Here is a 19,340-nt window from a genome sequence, read left to right as displayed (position 1 = left end):
ATGGTGTCGCTTAAGCAAATCAATAAGCCAGAGGCATACAATACTTCTCCCCGATGATTCAGTGAATTTGGTAGCTACACAGTCTCTTGGATGATATTACCAGAGTGCTTTACCAGGCCAGAGATACTCGGTACCTCTCCCCGATGGCCTAGCATACGGGAATAAGCGGACTACTGCTCCCAGTCAGTCCATAACGGCAAACGCTGCATTCCCCGGCCACAGCATTCTGCACTACTCTCAACCATCCTCCTTTGGTTTCTTCCTCACTGACCTTCTCCAAAGCGCAAGTCCTGTGTTCCCCGGTCACAGCAGCTTGACACTAATACCATGGTGAGGATCATTATCTAGGAATCCATCCTAGCGGCTCCCCCGGCCCTCCTCTGCACTTGGCCCCCCCCCCCCCACGTGGGTACGCCCTGCAGCAGCTACCTAAAACTCCATTTTCCTTTTCCTGCACCGTCAGAACTCCCATAGCTGCATGTGACCTCAGCTTATATGGGAGGCCAGCCCCCTGCCAATACCGAATGGGTATTGGTCAGAGCTCCTCACATGAGCTGCCTGCCACTCAAACTTTAGGTCCAACCTCTGTTCCAGAACAGCGCACAGGTGATCACACCCACTACTACACCAAACACTCCCAACCTCAAATCAAAACAAACAGGCCTAACCTAAAGTACAGGCCTGTCTAAATTTGCCTACACTGATATCTTAAACCCAGAAAAATCCTATTCCAGCACCTACGGTATTTTTCGCACCATAAGACGCACTTATTTCCCCCCAAAACATGGGGGAAAATGTCCCTGTGTCTTATGGAGTGAATACTGACCAGGCACCAACCCCCCTGTGTCTCCACCACCCACCTATAGTAGTATAATATTAAATATTTTAGGACACCATTTGGTTTAGAATATTTTTTTTCTTGTTTTCCTCTAAAACCTAGATGCGTCTTATGGTCAGGTGCGTCTTATGGTGCAAAAAATACGGTACCTAAAGGTAGAGGGTGCTACAAATAATATGTAGAAGAATATATATCGGCCTAAACTATATATATATATATATATATATATATATATATATATATATATACACACACATATATATATTTTTTTTTTGTTTGTTTTTTGGATATGTATTATAGCAAAAAGTTAAAAAATTACTTTTTTTTCAAAGTTGTCGCTCTTTTTTTGTTTATAAAAAAGCTGAGAGCTTTGGCCACGTGGAAAAGCTAGAGGATACCTACACAAACACATCAGCTGAGGCATTTTTATGGCCTTGGCCCACATGGTGCCTACTGCCAGTTCATCTGCTATAAACAAGCAGCAAGGCTTCCTACAACTGTTTGAGCTATTGAGAAGAAAGCAAATATAAATAAATATATATATATTATTGGTAAATTATTGCCTGGATTTACATTTTACTTGTCTGGTTTGCTTGCTTGATACTCTCCTTTCATCAGTTCCCCTACCAAAACTGATTGCAAGATAACCATACTGGAGTTGGGATACTGCAATTTTAATGCAGAGTAGACGATGCCCTATCAAAGCAGTTTCTGGTATTATCTAAAAGGATGTTGCTGAGAATAGCCAGAAAAAGATACAAATACTTGTGATGTGTAGCACCCTGATAGTAGGCAGGGTTGCTAATTTAGCTTGCTAGGTGGTAACTAGCCTGGCTGATTGATAGGGGATTCACTGGCTGTTTCCCTAACTCTGGATTTAATGCACCTCTCTCTTCTGTCACTAGGTGGCATTGTTGCCTGTGACAGTAGAATGATGAGGGCATAGGGAATCCAGACTAGGAATGAATAGGTTGACTCAGCCAATCGGCAGGGGTCTCTTTGGTCCCTTAGCCTGCTGGGAGCGCCTATTTATCCGGGAGGAGTCAGGTGACCAGGGTTATGTGCCACCTAGACGGCAGTTTGGGTGGACGTATGTTACGAGGCTCCTGGTTGCTAGGCCAGATCGACCAGCCTGCTGGATTCACTTGTGATTATTGCTGCGGCTGCTATAGCCGCTAGCGATAATCGCTGACTTCTCCTTGAGGGGCAGGCTTACCCCATCTGCCCCCGCCGGGAGCAGGCAATGGCACGGCAGGAGAGATTCTCCTATCAGCACTGTGTGTGTTGATAGGGGAATTATGTGAATTTCTTTCTTGTAACCTGTAGTTGCAGGAAAGAAATTTGCTCCATGTATGGCTGGCCTCAGTGTCTAGAAAGGATATTATCACTGGCATTAGTGATAGCAGTTGGTGGTGATAACTAGAAAGTCAGGAAAATCAAAGTGTTGGAGATAAAAGTGAAATCAAATAAGAGAGTGTCACTGATCAGGTAATAGCACGCAGGTGTGATCTTGGCTCTTAGACTGTGCATTAAAGTATAAGACCAATTCAGGTTTAATTTATCACCCTACTCAGGGGCAGACTGACCATTCGGGCACTCAGGCACTGACTGAGGGCTCCATGCCACTAGTTGGCCCCATCAGGGTTGCCAGCCTTGGTAAAACTAGGGACAGATTGTAAAAACCTGTGTATTTTTACATCTGTCCCTGAAATGTCTGACACTGACATCATTTTGATGTAAAATTTCGGAGGCTATAGCTGCTCCGCCCCTCCACTACCTCCTCAGCCAATGGGAACACAGTGAACACGCCCCCTTTCCTTGCGCGGCTTCTTTGAATACAAAGCAGGATATGCCGACATCTGAAGGAGAGGAGAGGGAGGCGGGGACACAGCCTGCAGTGTGGGATGGAATTCAGGCTGATGCAAGGTAAGTTGACTAACTTGGCTAAGTTAAATGTTGTTTTATCAGTGCTTTCACTGGTGAGCAGGAGGGGGAGGCTGTGTTTCCTCTAGCAGAGCTCCTGTCTCTGAATCGTTTTTTTCTGTGTGTGAGAAGTGCACTACCTGGAGGAAGGATCTTCTGAACTTCTCCCCCAATCTCTACTACACCTCCCTACTGATTACCTGTCCACCACTACACAGACACATCATCCTCCTCCCCTGTATTACCACTGAATGTGTCTGTGAGCTGTTGGGGCACTACAAGTACCAGCATGTCAGGAGACAGCAGCAGTGTGTTAGACTGATTTCTAGATGAAAAGTGCTGGTGTATGTGTATACTGTGTGTGTATGTATATGCTTAATGTGTGTGTATATGCAGTCTGTGTGTATACTGTGCGTGTGTCTGCGTGTATACTGTGTGTGTGTGTGTATACTGTGTCTGTATACTGTGTGTGTGTCTGTGTGTATACTGTGTCTGTATACTGTGTGTGTGTCTGTGTGTATACTGTGTGTGTATACTGTATGTGTGTCCGTATACTGTGCATGTGTCTGTGTGTGTACTGTGTGTATGTCTGTGTGTGTATACTGTGTCTGTATACTGTGTGTGTGTGTGTCTGTGTGTATACTGTGCATGTGTCTGTGTGTATACTGTGCTTGTGTGTGTCTGTATACTGTGCATGTCTGTGTGTGTATATTGTGTCTGTATACTGTGTGTGTGTCTGCGTGTATATTGTGTCTGTATACTGTGTGTGTGTGTGTCCTGTCTGTATACTGTGTGTGTCTGTGTGTATACTGTGAGTGTGTCTGTGTGTATATTGTGTCTGTATACTGTGTGTGTGCCCGTGTCTGTATACTGTGTGTGTGTCTGTGTGTATATTGTGTCTGTATACTGTGTGTGTGTCTGTGTGTATATTGTGTCTGTATACTGTGTGTGTGCCCGTGTCTGTATACTGTGTGTGTGTCTGTGTGTATATTGTGTCTGTATACTGTGTGTGTCTATGTGTATACTGTAGGGTTGTCCCGATACCACTTTTTTAGGACCGAGTACAAGTACCGATACTTTTTTTCAAGTACTCGCCGATACCGATTACCGATACTTTTTTTTAACAGTGCTTTTTTTTTTGGGAGGGGGGGGGGGAGGGGGTGAACGTTGTATGTGTGTGTGTGTTTTTTTTTTTTTTATTTACAACTTTTATTTTTTACAATCTTTTTTTTATTCTTTATTGCAATATGTGTTTTTTTTGTTTTTTTTTTAATCAGCCCTGTTGGGGGGCTTTGGTGAGATATCAGGGGTCTTAACAGACCTCTGATATCTCCCCCTTAAGACAGAGAAAAAGACAGAGGATAGAGATTCCCCAGTCCCTTTCTCTGCAGCCTCAGCTGCACTGAAAATGAATGGAGAGAAGACAGCGGCTCCTCTCCATTCATAAACTGACACATCGTAATCACAGGAGATTACAATGTTTCAGTTACGTGAATAGACAGAGTCAGCTGACTCTGTCTATTCACAGAGGAAGGAGGAGGGGGATGGTGGAACGGAGGGGGAGAGAGAAGGAGAGGGGAACGGAGGGGACAGTGGAGAGGCACAGCAGAACGGAGGGGACAGCGGAGAGGCACAGCAGAACGGAGGGGACAGCGGAGAGGCACAGCAGAACGGAGGGGACAGCGGAGAGGCACAGCAGAACGGAGGGGACAGCGGAGAGGCACAGCAGAACGGAGGGGACAGCGGAGGGGGACAGAAAAGGAGAGAGGAACGGAGGGGGACAGCGGAGAGGCACAGATAATGTAAGAGGAACGGAGGGGAAAGGAGAGGCACAGAGAATGAAAGAGGAACGGAGGGGACAGCGGAAGGGCACAGAAGAGGAGAGAGAAACGTAGGGGGCATGGAGGAGGATGCAGTGACAGTCAGCAGTGACCGATCACCGCTGTATGTCACTAAAGCAGCTGAAAGCCGCTGGGGGAGAATCTTGTAACTCCCCCACGCGCCGATCACAGCTGTCTTCCAGGTATCGGCGGAAGCATCGGGAGCATTTGCCCGAGTACAAGTACTTGGGCAAATGCTCGGTATCGGTGCCGATACCGATACTAGTATCGGTATCGGGACAACCCTAGTATACTGTGTGTCCGTGTCTGTATACTGTGTGTGTGTGTGTGTGTGTCCATGTCTGTATACTGTGTCTATATACTGTGTGTGTGTGTTCGTGTCTGTATACTGTGTGACTGTATACTGTGTCTGTATAGTGTGTGTGTCTGTGTGTATACTGTGTCTGTATACTGTGTGCGTGTCTGTGTGTATACTGTGTCTGTATACTGTGTGTGCCTGTGTGTATACTGTGTGTGTGTGTGTCTGTGTGTATACTGTGTCTGTATACTGTGCTTGTGTCTGTGTGTATACTGTGTCTGTATACTGTGCTTGTGTCTGTGTGTATACTGTGTCTGTATACTGTGCGTGTCTGTGTATACTGTATGTGTGTCTGTATACCGTGTATGTGTCTGTGTGTATACTGTGTCTGTATACTGTATGTGTGTCTGTGTGTATACTGTGTCTGTATACCGTGTGTGTGTCTGTGTGTATACTGTGTCTGTATACTGTGTGTGTTTCTGCATGTATATTGTGTCTGTATACTGTGTGTGTGTCCATGTCTGTATACTGTGTGCCTGTGTGTATACTGTGTCTGTGTGTATATTGTGTCTGTATACTGTGTGTGTGTGTCCGTATACTGTGGGTATATTGTGTCTGTATACTGTGTGTGTGTCTATGTGTATACTGTGTGTGTATTCTGTGTGTGTGTGTTCGTGTCTGTATACTGTGTGACTGTATACTGTGTCTGCATACTGTGTCTGTGTGTATACTGTGTCTGTATTCTGTGTGTATACTGTGTGTCTGTATTCTGTGTGTATACTGTGTCTGTATACTGTGTGTGTCTGTGTGTATACTGTGTGTGTGTGTGTGTCCGTGTCTGTATACTGTGTGTGTCTGTGTGTATACTGTGTGAGTATACTGTATGATCCATGTGTGCCCACTGCAGATCAACAGAAATTGCTCTAACAATCCCGTGCCCATGAAATGCACTTGTTGCCATTTGGAGCCATCTGATTGGTGAACTGCTGAGCTCGGCCTCAGATCCGGTAGCAGGTCTGGGTACACACCTGTGCAGTGACATCATGACACACATCAAGCATGGCTTTTATTCAAAAAGGAAAAGAAAGGCGCCTCTAAGTGCAGTATGTAAAATTTAATAGAGTGCACAAAGGGTTAAAAGCACTTACAAGATTGTTGAGTGTTAAAAGACATGATAAAATCAGGAGTCCTCATCTGTGGCATGTGTCCATCCTCAGCACGATGGTAGAGAGCAGTGTAGAGCCATCCAGCAGCTGTAAAGCGTTCTCATGCGTGTTGGAAAGAGGAGGCAGCAGGGAAGCCTGTATTCACTGCGGGACACACAAGGCTGATGGTGTCAGTGTAGAGAAGGGGGTGGTGTTACAGTGGAATAGTCAATGGTGCCCCTGGAGCTGGGAGTGAATGGAATAGTGGAATTGCTGGAGGTTGGGTTATGAGATGTATGTGACATACTCGTATGGAAATTTGCGATAGTCTGGTGTGAGGTAGATGGGGAGACTGTACTATTTGATTCTAGTGTGGTAGATGTATTTCTTGCAGGGTGGTTATGGCTGGTATTACTATTCTGTTTAGTAATTGTAACTTTGCGGGTGTCAGTAGTATTAGATACTCCACTGATGCCTGTGGCGGTGTTATTCCTTCTGGATTCACTACTTGTATCTATAGTAGTGGTATTGTTCTGGTTGTTATTGGAGGGTCTAGGTCTATTGATGGTGGGTTGTTCCTGACGATTAGAGGTAATAGTGACCACTCAGGGGTCAATATGCAATAATGAGGGTATACTGTTCTCGTTTTTGCGTTTCCACGTAAAAACTTTATTATGATTATAATCATCTATATCTCTTTTGAATTTCCTTAGTTTGGTACGAATGAGGATGTCCTCTTGATGTTTGGTGTTTTGTTTGAGGGTGTTGAGCCATCTGTCAGGAAGTGTATTGGTGAGCTTTAAAATATCGTCAGAGAGGATTTGTACTAAATGTACTGCTGCAGATGAGGACTCCTGATTTTATCACGTCTTTTAACACTCAACAATCCTGTAAGTGCTTTTAACCCTTTGTGCACTCTATTAAATTTTACATACTGCACTTAGAGGCGCCTTTCTTTTCCTTTTTTATATCTTCAGAGTTGCTTCTCCTCTAACCAAAGTGCTGCCAGAAGTGCCATCTCATCACTATCATCCCTCTGACCAGCTACCCACCTCCACCAGAGCGCCCTTATCACCTCTCTATGGCTTGTATTCACATGCCTCAATGCCGAAACTGTGGCCAACCACAACAGTTCACTATTCAGCTGGCTCCACGACTCTCTTGCACAGTTCAGAGGCTGCAACAAGTGGATTTTTTTAAAAGCCTTTTCCTGTCAGCTGCCTACCACACCAAGCACTAAGGTGCAAAAGTGTGTGTAAAGGGACACCGATAAAATGTGACACTCTGGGGGCTTTGCCATTGGGTGCCACTGTGGGGGCTCTGTCGTAAGGTGAGATTCTGATGTAAGGGGGGACTGACTCTACGGACTGTCACGTATAGGGAAAATGTTGGGACTTTGGTGTAAGGGAGGACTCTGATGTGAGCGTGGTGCTCATCCCGACTGCTGTACTCTATACGTTGTGTTGTTTGTTACTTACTCCTGACCCATGTACTTTGTACATTATACTCTACATAGACTTGACCAAGGTGTTGTCTCAGCAGTTGCTGGTTTTAATTAAAGGGATTGTAAAGTCTTGTTTTTTTTATTTTTAAATAACAAGCATGTCATACTTAACTCCTCTATGCAGTTGGTTTTGCACAGAGCAGCCCAGATTCTCCTCTTCTCTGGTCCCTCTTCGCTGCTCCTGGCCCCTCCCTTCTATGGAGTGCCCCCACAGTATACAGCTTGCTGGGGGGCCCCAAAATCTCCTATTGCGCAGGGGCCCAGTGAGTTGTCAGTCCGCCCCTGGCCCTATTCCAGACAAAATATTTTTTTAATGGGTTATCCAGTGAAAAAAAATGTAGCTCTGTTTGAAATACTTACCTCCTCTCTGGTGCTGTTCCACTAGATGTCTTCAATGTTCAGAGTTAAATGACACCCAGAATCATTCAACCTGGAAGAGTGAGGACATTCTGTAATGCAGATTGTCATGGACCTGCTCTCTTAGGGGACATCACCACACCCCATATACACATACATACACTATTGTAGAGATGCTGTCAGCATCACTGAGGACTGCCCATTGTCATAAGCCCAGTATACTATTGACACTCGTTTTACCCCAAAAGTTTTTCCCCCTCCTCACTCACATGAAACCCCTGACACGGAGGCGGTACCCCCACATTCGCAATGACCTAACCTTTTAACCCCTTCCAGGTTACTCCCTCGTGACCTGGGAGTACTTAAATCAACCCCCATCCTTCCATGGATGGGTACAATCAAACAACCCTCATCCCATGGATGGGTACTATCAAACACCCCCCATCCCATGAATGGGTACCACCTTTTCCGTACCTGCACCTAATAATTACTTAATTCCATCAACCCAACACTGCCACAGCACGAATGGGGTAACTCCTTACCCTTGCGAGCACCTCCAAACCCGCAGCCCTCGCTGTATCCCATCCTGTAGACCCAGGGACCACAAATTCGTCCCCACCTCATTAAGAATAACCCCATCACTCCTCAAATACCTCCAAGTATCCACCTGGAGCTCCCTTAGGCGAATGGCTAAGCCCCCATTTTTTATCACAAACCTGCTAACTTCTTTGTTGACCTTTATTCTAGCCCTATCTACCTTCTTGGCCGACCAAGCCCACCGCCATGACAACCTACCCACCATATCTGAGCACACTATTACCATACCTGGATAGGCCGCGCGTAGACGTAAAAAATCGCATTTTACATCCCTGATAAGGTCCCTCATAGATCTCATTCCCATGTCATTCCCTCCCACATGTAATAGCAACACATCTGGTGCCCTGTCCAGGCGGGAAAACCTGTACACTTCCCCCAACACCCTGTTCCACCGCATACCCGGGACCCCAATCCACCTGATTTGAGCCTCCTGTCTGGGGATGCGAAGCTGCCTGCCGTTCGGCCGTACATCCGCTCTCTTAGCCCTCCAATAAATGTAGGAGTGGCCGAGAATCCATACTAGTCCCCTGTCATAACCTGTGGACAAGGAGACAACAACACGAAAACATAAATTCAAACATCAGTGCCATAAACCCATACAAACAATATATGAAACCTGTTATTAAATCATTTGTGGGCGAACAGACAACTTAAATCTGTCTGAATCCCATCGACCAATCCGCCGAATTGCTTCCTGAGTCAGACCTGCCCTAGCCGCCTTTGTGGCCGCCCCTATACGAAAGGAGTGAGAAGAAAAACTGCCCGGGTCGTACCCCCCGATAGACACACATTTTTTTAAACACCGCCACAAACTGGAATTTTGATAGGAACGTACTGTCCTCATGAATAAGAAAGGACCCCCCGACTCCTGGTCGCACATCCAAGAATGACGCTCTTGACCTAACCGGGCAGATGCGTGACTTACATATACAGTCTTAAATCGTCTGATCCAGAGCCTGATAGAATTCTGCAAACATTCCACATCCTCACGCAAAAGCCCCCCTTGTACCTTCTTATATGGACTGACCAGCTCCCCTACACGCAAAGCCCCAAAGAAGGCCAGCACGAATGCAGCCTGAAATAACAAACATTCATAGGATGATCGGCAGACTCTTTCCAAACTGTCATACAAAACATATAGCATCTCAAAGGAGACCGGGCGCCTACCATCCCTCTTCATGTGCGCCTTCTTGTACCCTTTAACTGCCTGTCTCAACCAAAACTCTTTCGTGTGTTCCTTTTGCCCTTGCCACTTAAAATGAAAGGCCAAACCTGCCAACTCACGATCGATGGCAGCTGCCGAGATACCCCTGTCTATTCCCCGAGTAACAAAATAGAGTACCGCCTGTGCAACCTGTGCGACCCCCCGAGGGTATGCTCAGCTCTCTCAAGCAGGCAAACCAATCCCTCCATACCTTTGAGTAGGCAGTCCAAGTAGCCGTACTCACTAATTGTTTAATCCACTTTGCTGTGGTCCCAAGGCAATGTTCCACATCCACTCGGGACAGGTGACCCCATGTTGTTCTGCTTCTGGTGCCAACCTTGCAGAACGCCCCAAAGCCCGTGGAACCTGCTGCGTCCGTAAACAGCTCCAGGTCCCAGTTACTGATGGGACCTGACATCCAAAGAGCCCGCCCGTTAAACGATTCTAGGAACTCCTGTCACACTTGCAAATCCTCCCTGTGCTCCCTGCCGAAACTCACAAAGTGTGTAGGTGCCCGGACCCCCGCGGTGGCTGCCGCCAACCGACGGCAAAAGAGTCTACCCATCAGGATTATGCGGCAAGCAAAATTCAGCTTTCCCAGCAAAGATTGCAGTTGGCGTAACTGCAATTTGCGTACACCAATGGTTCCACGCACCTCCTCCTTCAATTTTTCCAACTTGTCCATCGGCAGTCGGCACTCCATCCAAAAGGCCTGCAGCCAGTTGGAAAAGGTACGCGGAATTAAACGGTACCTCCTTTTTTCTTCGTCTTCCTTCTTGCCTTCCACTGGCTTCAGCCTGTCCAGGTTGAATTTTTCTAAAGGCAATAGCGTGAAATTATCCATGTGTTCCCCTTTCCAAATTTTTTCTCTGACTTCTGGCCCCCAAGGGCCCTCAAAGCAGATATACACTTCGCTTTTTGCAGAGTCAGCTAACCTAACCGACTCAGCTTTCTTATCTCCTACCTTTCCTTGGTCCGCAGGAGTCGCAGCGCCAACAGTGGCACTGGCAGACTCGTTGCTGGCCGCATCCGTTGCAGAAGTAGACACTGGCACATCACCCGCGGCGTGTGTATTGCCCACTTCCAGAGGAGCGGTCTGCCCAGGTACCCAAGCCCGCTCCGGGCCTGCTGCTGTCCCTGACTCAATGCGTTGTATCAGTTCCTTTAGCCCTGTCAATAAAGCCGTGAAACCCTTGTGCCCTGTCCCAAGGGGGGCTACCGGCGAAGTCGCTGTATGCGACACTGCCCTCACTACACCGGCTTTAACCCCCAAACCAGCCTGCCCAGGTTGTTTACTCTGACCTAACAAGCTATGTAAGAAATTAGAAAAAACAACAGAAGAATCGCACTCACCAGGCTGCCCAGGACTGGGCCCATCAGCCGCCACTCCTGGAACCACCGCTGCTAGATATCCCCGATCCTCGCTCCCGTCTGATCCGGACAGTTCGCCTTCTGATCTCTCGTCGCTGATCGCATCCCTGTTGACCACCGGTTCCCTTCCAGATGTCTTTTCCCTGCTTGCCGTGGCTCCGCCCGACCGCCAGACCCACTCTGTACCCCTCGTGACCGGCTTCTGCGTCTGCGACTCTGCGGAGGTCTGCGGAGCTTGGATCTGCTGCCTCCTTACTGAACTGGCCCCTGGCCCAGCGCTGTTACCCAGTCCTCTCCTGGATGGTGCTGTATCGCTGGCCGACCCTGCTGTTATGGCTGACTCATTCCGCAATGGACCCTGCTCCTGTGCCCTCTGGCAGTTCCTCTCCTCCTCTGCAGCCCCCTTCGCTTGCTCTGTACATCTGCGGCGGGCGGGGGGGGGGGAAGAGCCGTGATCTGTGCTGGGCTCTCTTCCCCCTGGGCCCCTGCCTCCACGCCGGGATCCTCTCACCACCCCCTGACTGGTCATCTGGTTCGCTGGTGTCCTGGAGGGCCAGGGATCCCCCCCGTGTCCTGCGGTCTCCTCCTCTGAGAAGCACTAGGGCCTGTGAGCCTGTGGGCCAGACCCACCCCCTTTCTAAAAGGGGAAACCAGCCTTATAGCGACACTGTGCTGTCCAGCACTGTCATGCCGTCCCTATGCCCATTTCTTTTTGTATTGTGGCTCCGGGACTTTCTAAAAGATCCAAAGAGGAAGAAGAACCCGTGCATGATTAGCCTGACTACATCTGAAAAAAGGTTAAAGTGGAGGTCCGCTGAAAAAAAATATTAAAAGCCAGCAGCTACAAATACTGCAGCTGATAATATATGGACACTTACCTGTCCAGGGAGCCCACGATGTCGGCAACCAAAGCCGATCAGTCCTTCTGCTCTCGGCTGCTGCCGCCGCCATCCTCGGTAAGGGAATAAGGAAGTGAAGCTGTGCGGCTTCACTTCCTGGTCCCCTACTGCGCATGCGCGAGTCGCACTGCGCGTCCTCTCTGGTCCCTGCTGTGTTCTGTGTCTCACAGAATACAGCGGTGGAGGAGAGTGTAGGCGCCAGAAGTGGCGTAGGTCACCGTAAGCGCCGCAGTGATCTATGCCAGGAAGTGGGAGCAAATACCTGTATTAGACAGGTATCTGCTCCCTCCTCCCCTCTGAAAGGTGCCAAATGTGACACCGTAGGGGGGAGGAATCCAAAAAGTGGAAGTTCCATTTTTTGGTGGAACTCAACTTTAATATATTAAAAAAGGCAAAAAAGAAAAATCACAGCCAGGTGAGGGGCAGTTGATATAAGGAAATGAGGGGGAAATGCTGGGGGCTGGAAGTAACAAGACTAGAGTTGTGCTTTAAGGACCAGTTCACATCACTTGCAGTCCACTGCGTTTTTTTTCTGCATCAAAAACGCATGGAAAGTAGTTCCAGTTCCAGAAAAAAAAAAAGTAGAACATGCTGCATTTTTTCTGCACTGGAACACACCGGAACACACCAAAAAATGCACTGGAACACACATGTCCTTATTTAGGGTTAACAAAAAAGATGGTGAAAAAATGCACTGGACTGCATCAAAAATGCACCAAAAACGCATTGAAAACGTATCAAAAGTGTGCATGCAGAAAAGCACGTGAACTGGCCCTAAGTGATGATTTTGTCCTGAAGGTTATGTCCTAAAACAGGATAATTATGCTGGACAAAAACATGCTGCTTATGTTCTTTGGAACAAGACATATGACAGTGGCATATAATTAAAGAGCAAAGAGCTCAGAGCACATTAGTACATCCCTTATACAGAATGATATCAAACAGCTCCTGATTATGCTAAGCCTGAATCTGTAAGTCTCAGTTCTAGATCCCCTGTAACCTCAGTGAGTCACTTCATGAAATTTCATGAGCTCTGAGCAATAATAAGTACTATATATGTGCCCAAATATTTTCTCTTAGCATGCTTAATGCAATACTGGTCAACTCATTACAAATTCAGATGCCACACCAGTTTCGACTGGCATCAGCAGGATCTTTTTTTCTAGTAGAATTATATGCTATTTTTCTGAATCTCTTTATAAGTAATCTTTAGTAGGGCTGCATGTCGCAGGATACAGATTTTGATGCTATTAGTTGCAGATGTCAGGGTTTCCCACTGTTGCACAGCCAGTCACACATCATTTCCTTCTTGCATCCAGACACAGTAATCAGTCCTTTGGCTTGTTTTTGGCTTGTTTTTGTTGTTTTATTAGGGGATTATAACTTGGAAGGCGATAAGGGATTATGGGATGCCCAACTTGAAAAATGTCCAACAAACAAAACCAGGGACAACTTCCTCCCTATTTACAGATTTCACTTTTTTCCTCCTGCACAGACTTGGTTCCTTTGCACAGTATATATATAATGAAATTGTTCATTTACTCACCATAATGCAGAATCAGTGGGGACCCTGAGCTTGTCACTTGCCACCTGATGCAGTGTGCTACTTGCCACAGCTGCCTGCCACTAGATGCAGCTTGTTACTTGCCACTGTTGCCTGCCCCCAGATGCAGCTTGTCACTTGCCACCAGATGCAGCATGTCACTTGCCACCAGATGCAGCGTATCACTTGCCACCAGATGCAGTGTGCCACTTGCCACCGTTGCCTGCCACTATATGCAGCTTGTTACTTGCCACTGTTGCCTGCCCCCAGATGCAGCTTGTCACTTGCCACCATTGCATACCGCCAGATGCAGCGTGTCACTTGCCACCAGATGCAGTGTGTCACATGCCACCAGAAGCAATGTGCCACTTTCCACCCATAGCCTGTGTTAGGTTCAACTTTTAAATAAGTTGCTTATAGTTTATATTGCTTTGTCTAATTATTGCTTCATATAGGAATTAAGACACAGAGTCAGGTATGTCTGTATCAAAGTTCTGAGCATAATGGACTGCTGCTCTTTACTTCTTTCAAAGGCCTTTTATAGGCAATTATACAAACAATAGCATCAGCACAGCCCCCCCACAAAGGGCAAGGGTAAACAACAACAGGAGTCACCTGGGCTACGAACACAAGCTTCAACACCATGGCAATACAGTTACAAGAAAACAAAAGCAGCTTCAATTGAGTTCAACAGCCAAAAAGTTACATTCATAACAGATTACACGTAGGCATTATATTAAGTGAGAACTCTAAATTAAATCCCTGACCTTATCAATTTCCCCCTTTGACATCATCCTCTCCTTCCCCCTGGGTCCTCATGAATAAGTTCTAGTCAGTTTTTTCCCAGAGTCCTTTCCCTGACCGCGAGTTGTCAGAGGGGTAGAACCCATCCCCCTAGGTATTACTAACATCTTAAAATTCAAGAAGAGGAGTTTTATAGGAGTAGGGTGATGTCAATACACATTTATCGGTATGCCCTGTCTATTCTCCTAATTTTCCTATTTATTTTCCTGTATACACATATATTCGTGATTGTAAGTGATATTAATATTAGAATAATAATTACCATTGGACTTAACAACCAGTGAAAGGTATTGGTTGCTGTAGAAGACATTCCACTAAATATATCCCACCAATGTGGTGCAGTATCCTGTTGTATCTGTGAGGAAAGATGTACTAGTCTACCTTTGTCAATTATTGCGGATACAAGGTTATTCTGTAGGGTATGTTCTAGTGTTTCTATGTGTTGTCTTAACAACTCTGATTGTTCCAAAACCTGTTTTAGTGGGTCTAAAGAAATTATAAAGGGTGTAGTGTCAGTGAGATTATGTACCTCATAAACTGAAGAGAATACCTTATCGGCGTCTGGTTCAAAAAGATAGGTGTCGTTACCCCATTGTAATATTTTAATCTTTTTTATACATCCCGCAAACGGCGCCGATCTATTTAACGCTAACATGGTGCGGTTGTCATTAGTAATGATACAAATATGCTGGGGTCCTATTTCTATGAATCTATTGTTCACATTTATCGGTGTTCTTTGCATTTTGCATATGCTAGTTTGGTATTTTAACAAGCAAGGTTCATATACTGGGGAACTTCTGCCACATACCATTCCCTTATTGGTTCCTTCACATAGAGTTAAATCATGGGTTCTGTTTCCTTTATCTACATATTTCCCATAAATTTCTGGATACCAAAACTCGTCTTTAATTACTAGTGGCATGACCACTATTTTACACATTTCCATTACATCTGCTACCCGATATGCTTCGAACCTTCCTACACACCATTTCTCCTCACATTCTATCTTTTCCCCTTTTACTTGAAACCATACACCATCGTCAGTTAAACCCTTAAAATATTTCATCCAGGTATGATAATTTCCCAACTGTAGTTTAGTCCTGGCCCTATTTATTTGTATATGATAGGATAAGAGGTTAAAAGAGCACTGTGTGAAATTTACAAACTGTTGACTTTGATTCCACAGCTGGAGCTCTGCTCCTATCGTGTGATTTATTAACCCTCCCAAAAATTGTAATAGGGGTATTTCTTGCAGTTGGGTTTCAAAAGTGGTGGGTAACCATTTGCTTGTGATAGTCAAGCTGTCAGCTATGTGTCCCCCTGCATGCTTCCATCTGTTGTTCATTTCTTCTATCTCGACCGAGTTTAAAATTCCCATCCCTGTACCTGTCAGTCCCAATAGTGTGTCGTACCATTCTCGTTTATACCTACACTCCGGTATAGAGGGAAAGGTGATATTGAATTTTATTTTTGTTTTCTGTTGTGATGTTGATACATTTATGCAAGTGTTTGGTACAGGTGTTAATATGGAAGATTCAATTATTGGCGTTACTTCTTCCTCCATTTGTATGTGAAATCCATAGGCCTCTGCACTCCAATACCACCCATCATTTCTCTCTTCCCTCCACCAAGAGGCACAGAGGAAAGTACTGGATTGATTAACGGTAATACCTGTCAGATTAAACATCCCTTCTGATATATTTTCTCCCCCTGCTTTATGGACTAATATTTGGTACATTTGTCCTATCACCCGTTCCCGGGCTTGTTTCCACGTCTGTGAAAGGGATATTTTATGGCACCTATGATTTTTACTATTGTTAAAAGGAAAACCCATATTATCATTCCACTGGAAAGTTACGGTTACTTCCGAGAGGGGGTCTGCTTGTATCCATACTATACCTACATCTACATGAAACGGTTGCCTATGTCCTTTAACAGTATAATTACCCACAGTATAATCCTTATTTATCTCATATCCTGAAACATTTGCTACTTTAGGATCATCTATACTCCATTCAAAAGTCATTGTTTCTTCTACCTCAAGTACATTAATACCAGGAGTCCATGCATGTATTTGTAAAACAACAATTTTCAACAGAAAATATGTAAGTAGATATTTCATCATGTTGTTTTCTCGGGTTGTTTCTTGCAGTGTGATGCGTGTATCCAGGTAGGTTTTCCTTCCAGCTTTACTGAAGTGGCTGTGGTCAGAAGCACTTGATAAGGACCTTCAAACCTTGGCTCCAATGTCTTTCTGGTGTGTTTCTTTACATATACATAATCCCCTGGTAGCAGTGTATGTGTACCTGTTATTGAATTAGGGTCTGGAAGAGAAGAATACCCACTTTTGTGGATCTTAGTTAGACGTTGTTGTAATTGTATTACATATGCAGTCAAACTGTCACATTGCAATTGCATACTCTGTGGAAAGTATAGACCTAATCTAGGCGCATTACCAAAAAGTATCTCATATGGGGACAATCCTGTTTTTCCTGTTGGAGTGTACCTTATAGAGAATAAAACCAAAAGCAGACATTCAGGCCATGGCTTGTTTAACCCTTGCATTGCCTTTTGTATTTTTAACTTTATTGTCCCATTTACTCTCTCCACTGATCCTGAACTCTGTGGGTGGTAAGGGGTGTGAAAACTTTGTTGAACCCCTAACATGGTCATCACGTTCTGCATGATTTCTCCCGTAAAGTGTGTTCCCCTATCTCATTCTATGGTTTCAGGAAGACCAAACCTAGGTATTAACTCAGTGATCAGTTTCTTAGCTGTGGCTTTAGCTGTAGCTGATTTTACTGGATAACTTTCGGGCCAACCTGAAAATAAATCGATACACACGAGGACAAACTCAAAGGGGCCGCTCTTAGGCATTTGTATGTAATCAATTTGCAGTCTCTGGAAGGGGTATTGGGCCCGGACCTGGTGTTTTCGTGGGGTTTTTACTCTCTGTCCTGGGTTATTCAGGAGACAGATTTGGCAGGCTGCACAGTAGTTTCTTGCAGTGCTACTGAATCCAGGGGCGAGCCATCCTTGGTTCACAATCCTATACATGGAATTGGAACTGACATGTGTGGGTAGGTGAACTGCCGCTGCCATTGCTGGGTACAGAGAGGCAGGTAGGCATACTTTACCTCCTTCCCTCCATACATTGTCAAGGTCTGGTGCTGCTCCCATTCTGACCCACTTATCTTTCTCGCTCTCCCCTGCTTGCTCCTGTAATTTACTCAGCTGCTGCCATTTTGGTTCTGGGATACTTACCTCTACCGCTGCTAAGGTCTCAGGGCTTCCTTCCCCTAGAGCTGCCTGTTTTGCAGTCAAATCTGCAAATGCATTTCCTTTTGCCTCAATTGTTTTTGCGCTCGTGTGTGCCGCTATCTTCATGATGGCCACTTGTTTAACCTTTTGAAGATTGTTCAGGACTCTCTTAATCCCTTCTCCATGTTTTACAGGTGTACCTGCTGTTGTCAGATAACCTCTAGCCTTCCATATATGGCCATAATCATGCGCTACGCCATAAGCGTAAGCGGAGTCAGTGTAAATATTCCCTTCTCGTCCTTTTAAGTATTCTAGGGCTTGTTCTAAAGCTTTTAATTCTGCTTCTTGTGCTGACATATGGGCTGGTAAGGGCTATGCTTAAATCACCTGTGTATCAGTCACTACGGCATACCCTGTGTGATATTTACCCTTGTCATCAGCAAACCTGCTGCCATCTATGTACAAAGTGTGCTCAGCATTTAAAATCGGTGTATCTGTAACATGTGGGAATCCCATTGTCTCCTGTTCCATGAGCTGAAAACAATCATGTTCATTTACTTCTTTAAACAAAAGAGTGTCAGGTACCTAATTTCCTTTCTCACTAGTACTATTAGCACTATCATTATCATTCCCCCTTGCCAAATCTGGTGACTGAAGAGGCAAAAAGGTAGCCAAATTTAAGGTTGTACAGCGTTGAAAAGTGACATTTGGAGGTAAAAGTAAAGTACATTGTAACCTTAATTGCCTAGCCATGGAAATGTGTTTAGGCTGTACCTGAGACAAGATTGCATGTATGTCATGTGTGGTATGCACCACAACTGGATTGTCTAGAACAATCTCTGATGACTTATCTATGATAATTGACACTGCAGCTACCGCCCGTACACAGGACGGTGAACCTCTAGATACTGGATCTAATGCTGCTGAAAAGTAAGCGACTGGTCTTTGTTTTACATGTGCCTGTGTCAGAACACCTGTGGCATGTCCAGTGATCTCAGCAATGTACAGATTAAATATCTTAGTATAATCTAAAATGATAAACGACTCATAAGCTACTTCTGTAAGCATATACGGTACAATTTTCAAACAATCGTATAATGGCTGCATCAAAGCGCTAGCGTGTGGTATCCATTGTCTACAATATGACACAATACCTAAAAACATACGCAATTGTTTGAAATTCCGTGGGGGTAACATTCCCTTTATCACTTGAACCCTCTCCTCAGTGGGATGTCTTGTACCTTGTGATATACAATGTCCCAAAAAGATAACCTTTTCCTGACACACTTGCAACTTTTTCTTATTAACCTTGCAACCTTTTTCTGCCAAAAATCGCAACAAATTAAGGGTGGTGTGCAAGCTTTCAGTCTTTCACTTATCTGTGGAATTAATCCTTCCATAAACTGTCTATTGAAGGCTCAGATCGTGACTGGCAGCTCTAAATCCATTCTCTCATCTTCCATCATACTTTCCATAGACAAGTAAAATTCTGATACAGTCTGTCCTGGCATTTGTTTCATGGGTGATATTGACCCCCTCTCTTGTTGTTTTGCCTGACAGAAAGCTTCTAATCTAACAATAAAAGGAGCCCTTGAGTCTATATGTCTGACATGTCCTGTCTCCAGTATTGCCATCCCCCTCAGCTCGGTCTGCAGGTCAGTCATAAACTGGTTAAACAGGGTCAGAGTCATTTTATGTCTGCATAAATCCTCCCCATCCTGCCAGGTTGCTTCATGTGTATTCATTAACTGTGTC

At 45.3% G+C, this 19,340-nt stretch overlaps 1 long non-coding RNA gene across 2 annotated transcripts in view; it reads left to right on the top strand.

Moving 5' to 3' along the window:
* Positions 1–2,663: 2,663 nt before the first annotated feature.
* LOC141132571 (uncharacterized) overlaps positions 2,664–19,340 on the top strand; it is a 130,579-nt gene continuing 113,902 nt past the window's right edge. The window contains exon 1 of one of the 2 annotated variants that reach the window (XR_012242927.1): positions 2,664–2,764. This is a non-coding gene — a long non-coding RNA (uncharacterized lncRNA). The remainder of the gene's footprint in view (positions 2,765–19,340) is intronic. The other variant, XR_012242928.1, reaches the window with a different exon arrangement.

Source organism: Aquarana catesbeiana, linkage group LG03 (assembly GCF_042186555.1).
Source record: "Aquarana catesbeiana isolate 2022-GZ linkage group LG03, ASM4218655v1, whole genome shotgun sequence".
NCBI lineage: Eukaryota > Metazoa > Chordata > Amphibia > Anura > Ranidae > Aquarana > Aquarana catesbeiana.
Note: the sequence above shows the minus strand (reverse complement) of the source record. Positions and strands in the feature narration are given on the sequence as shown.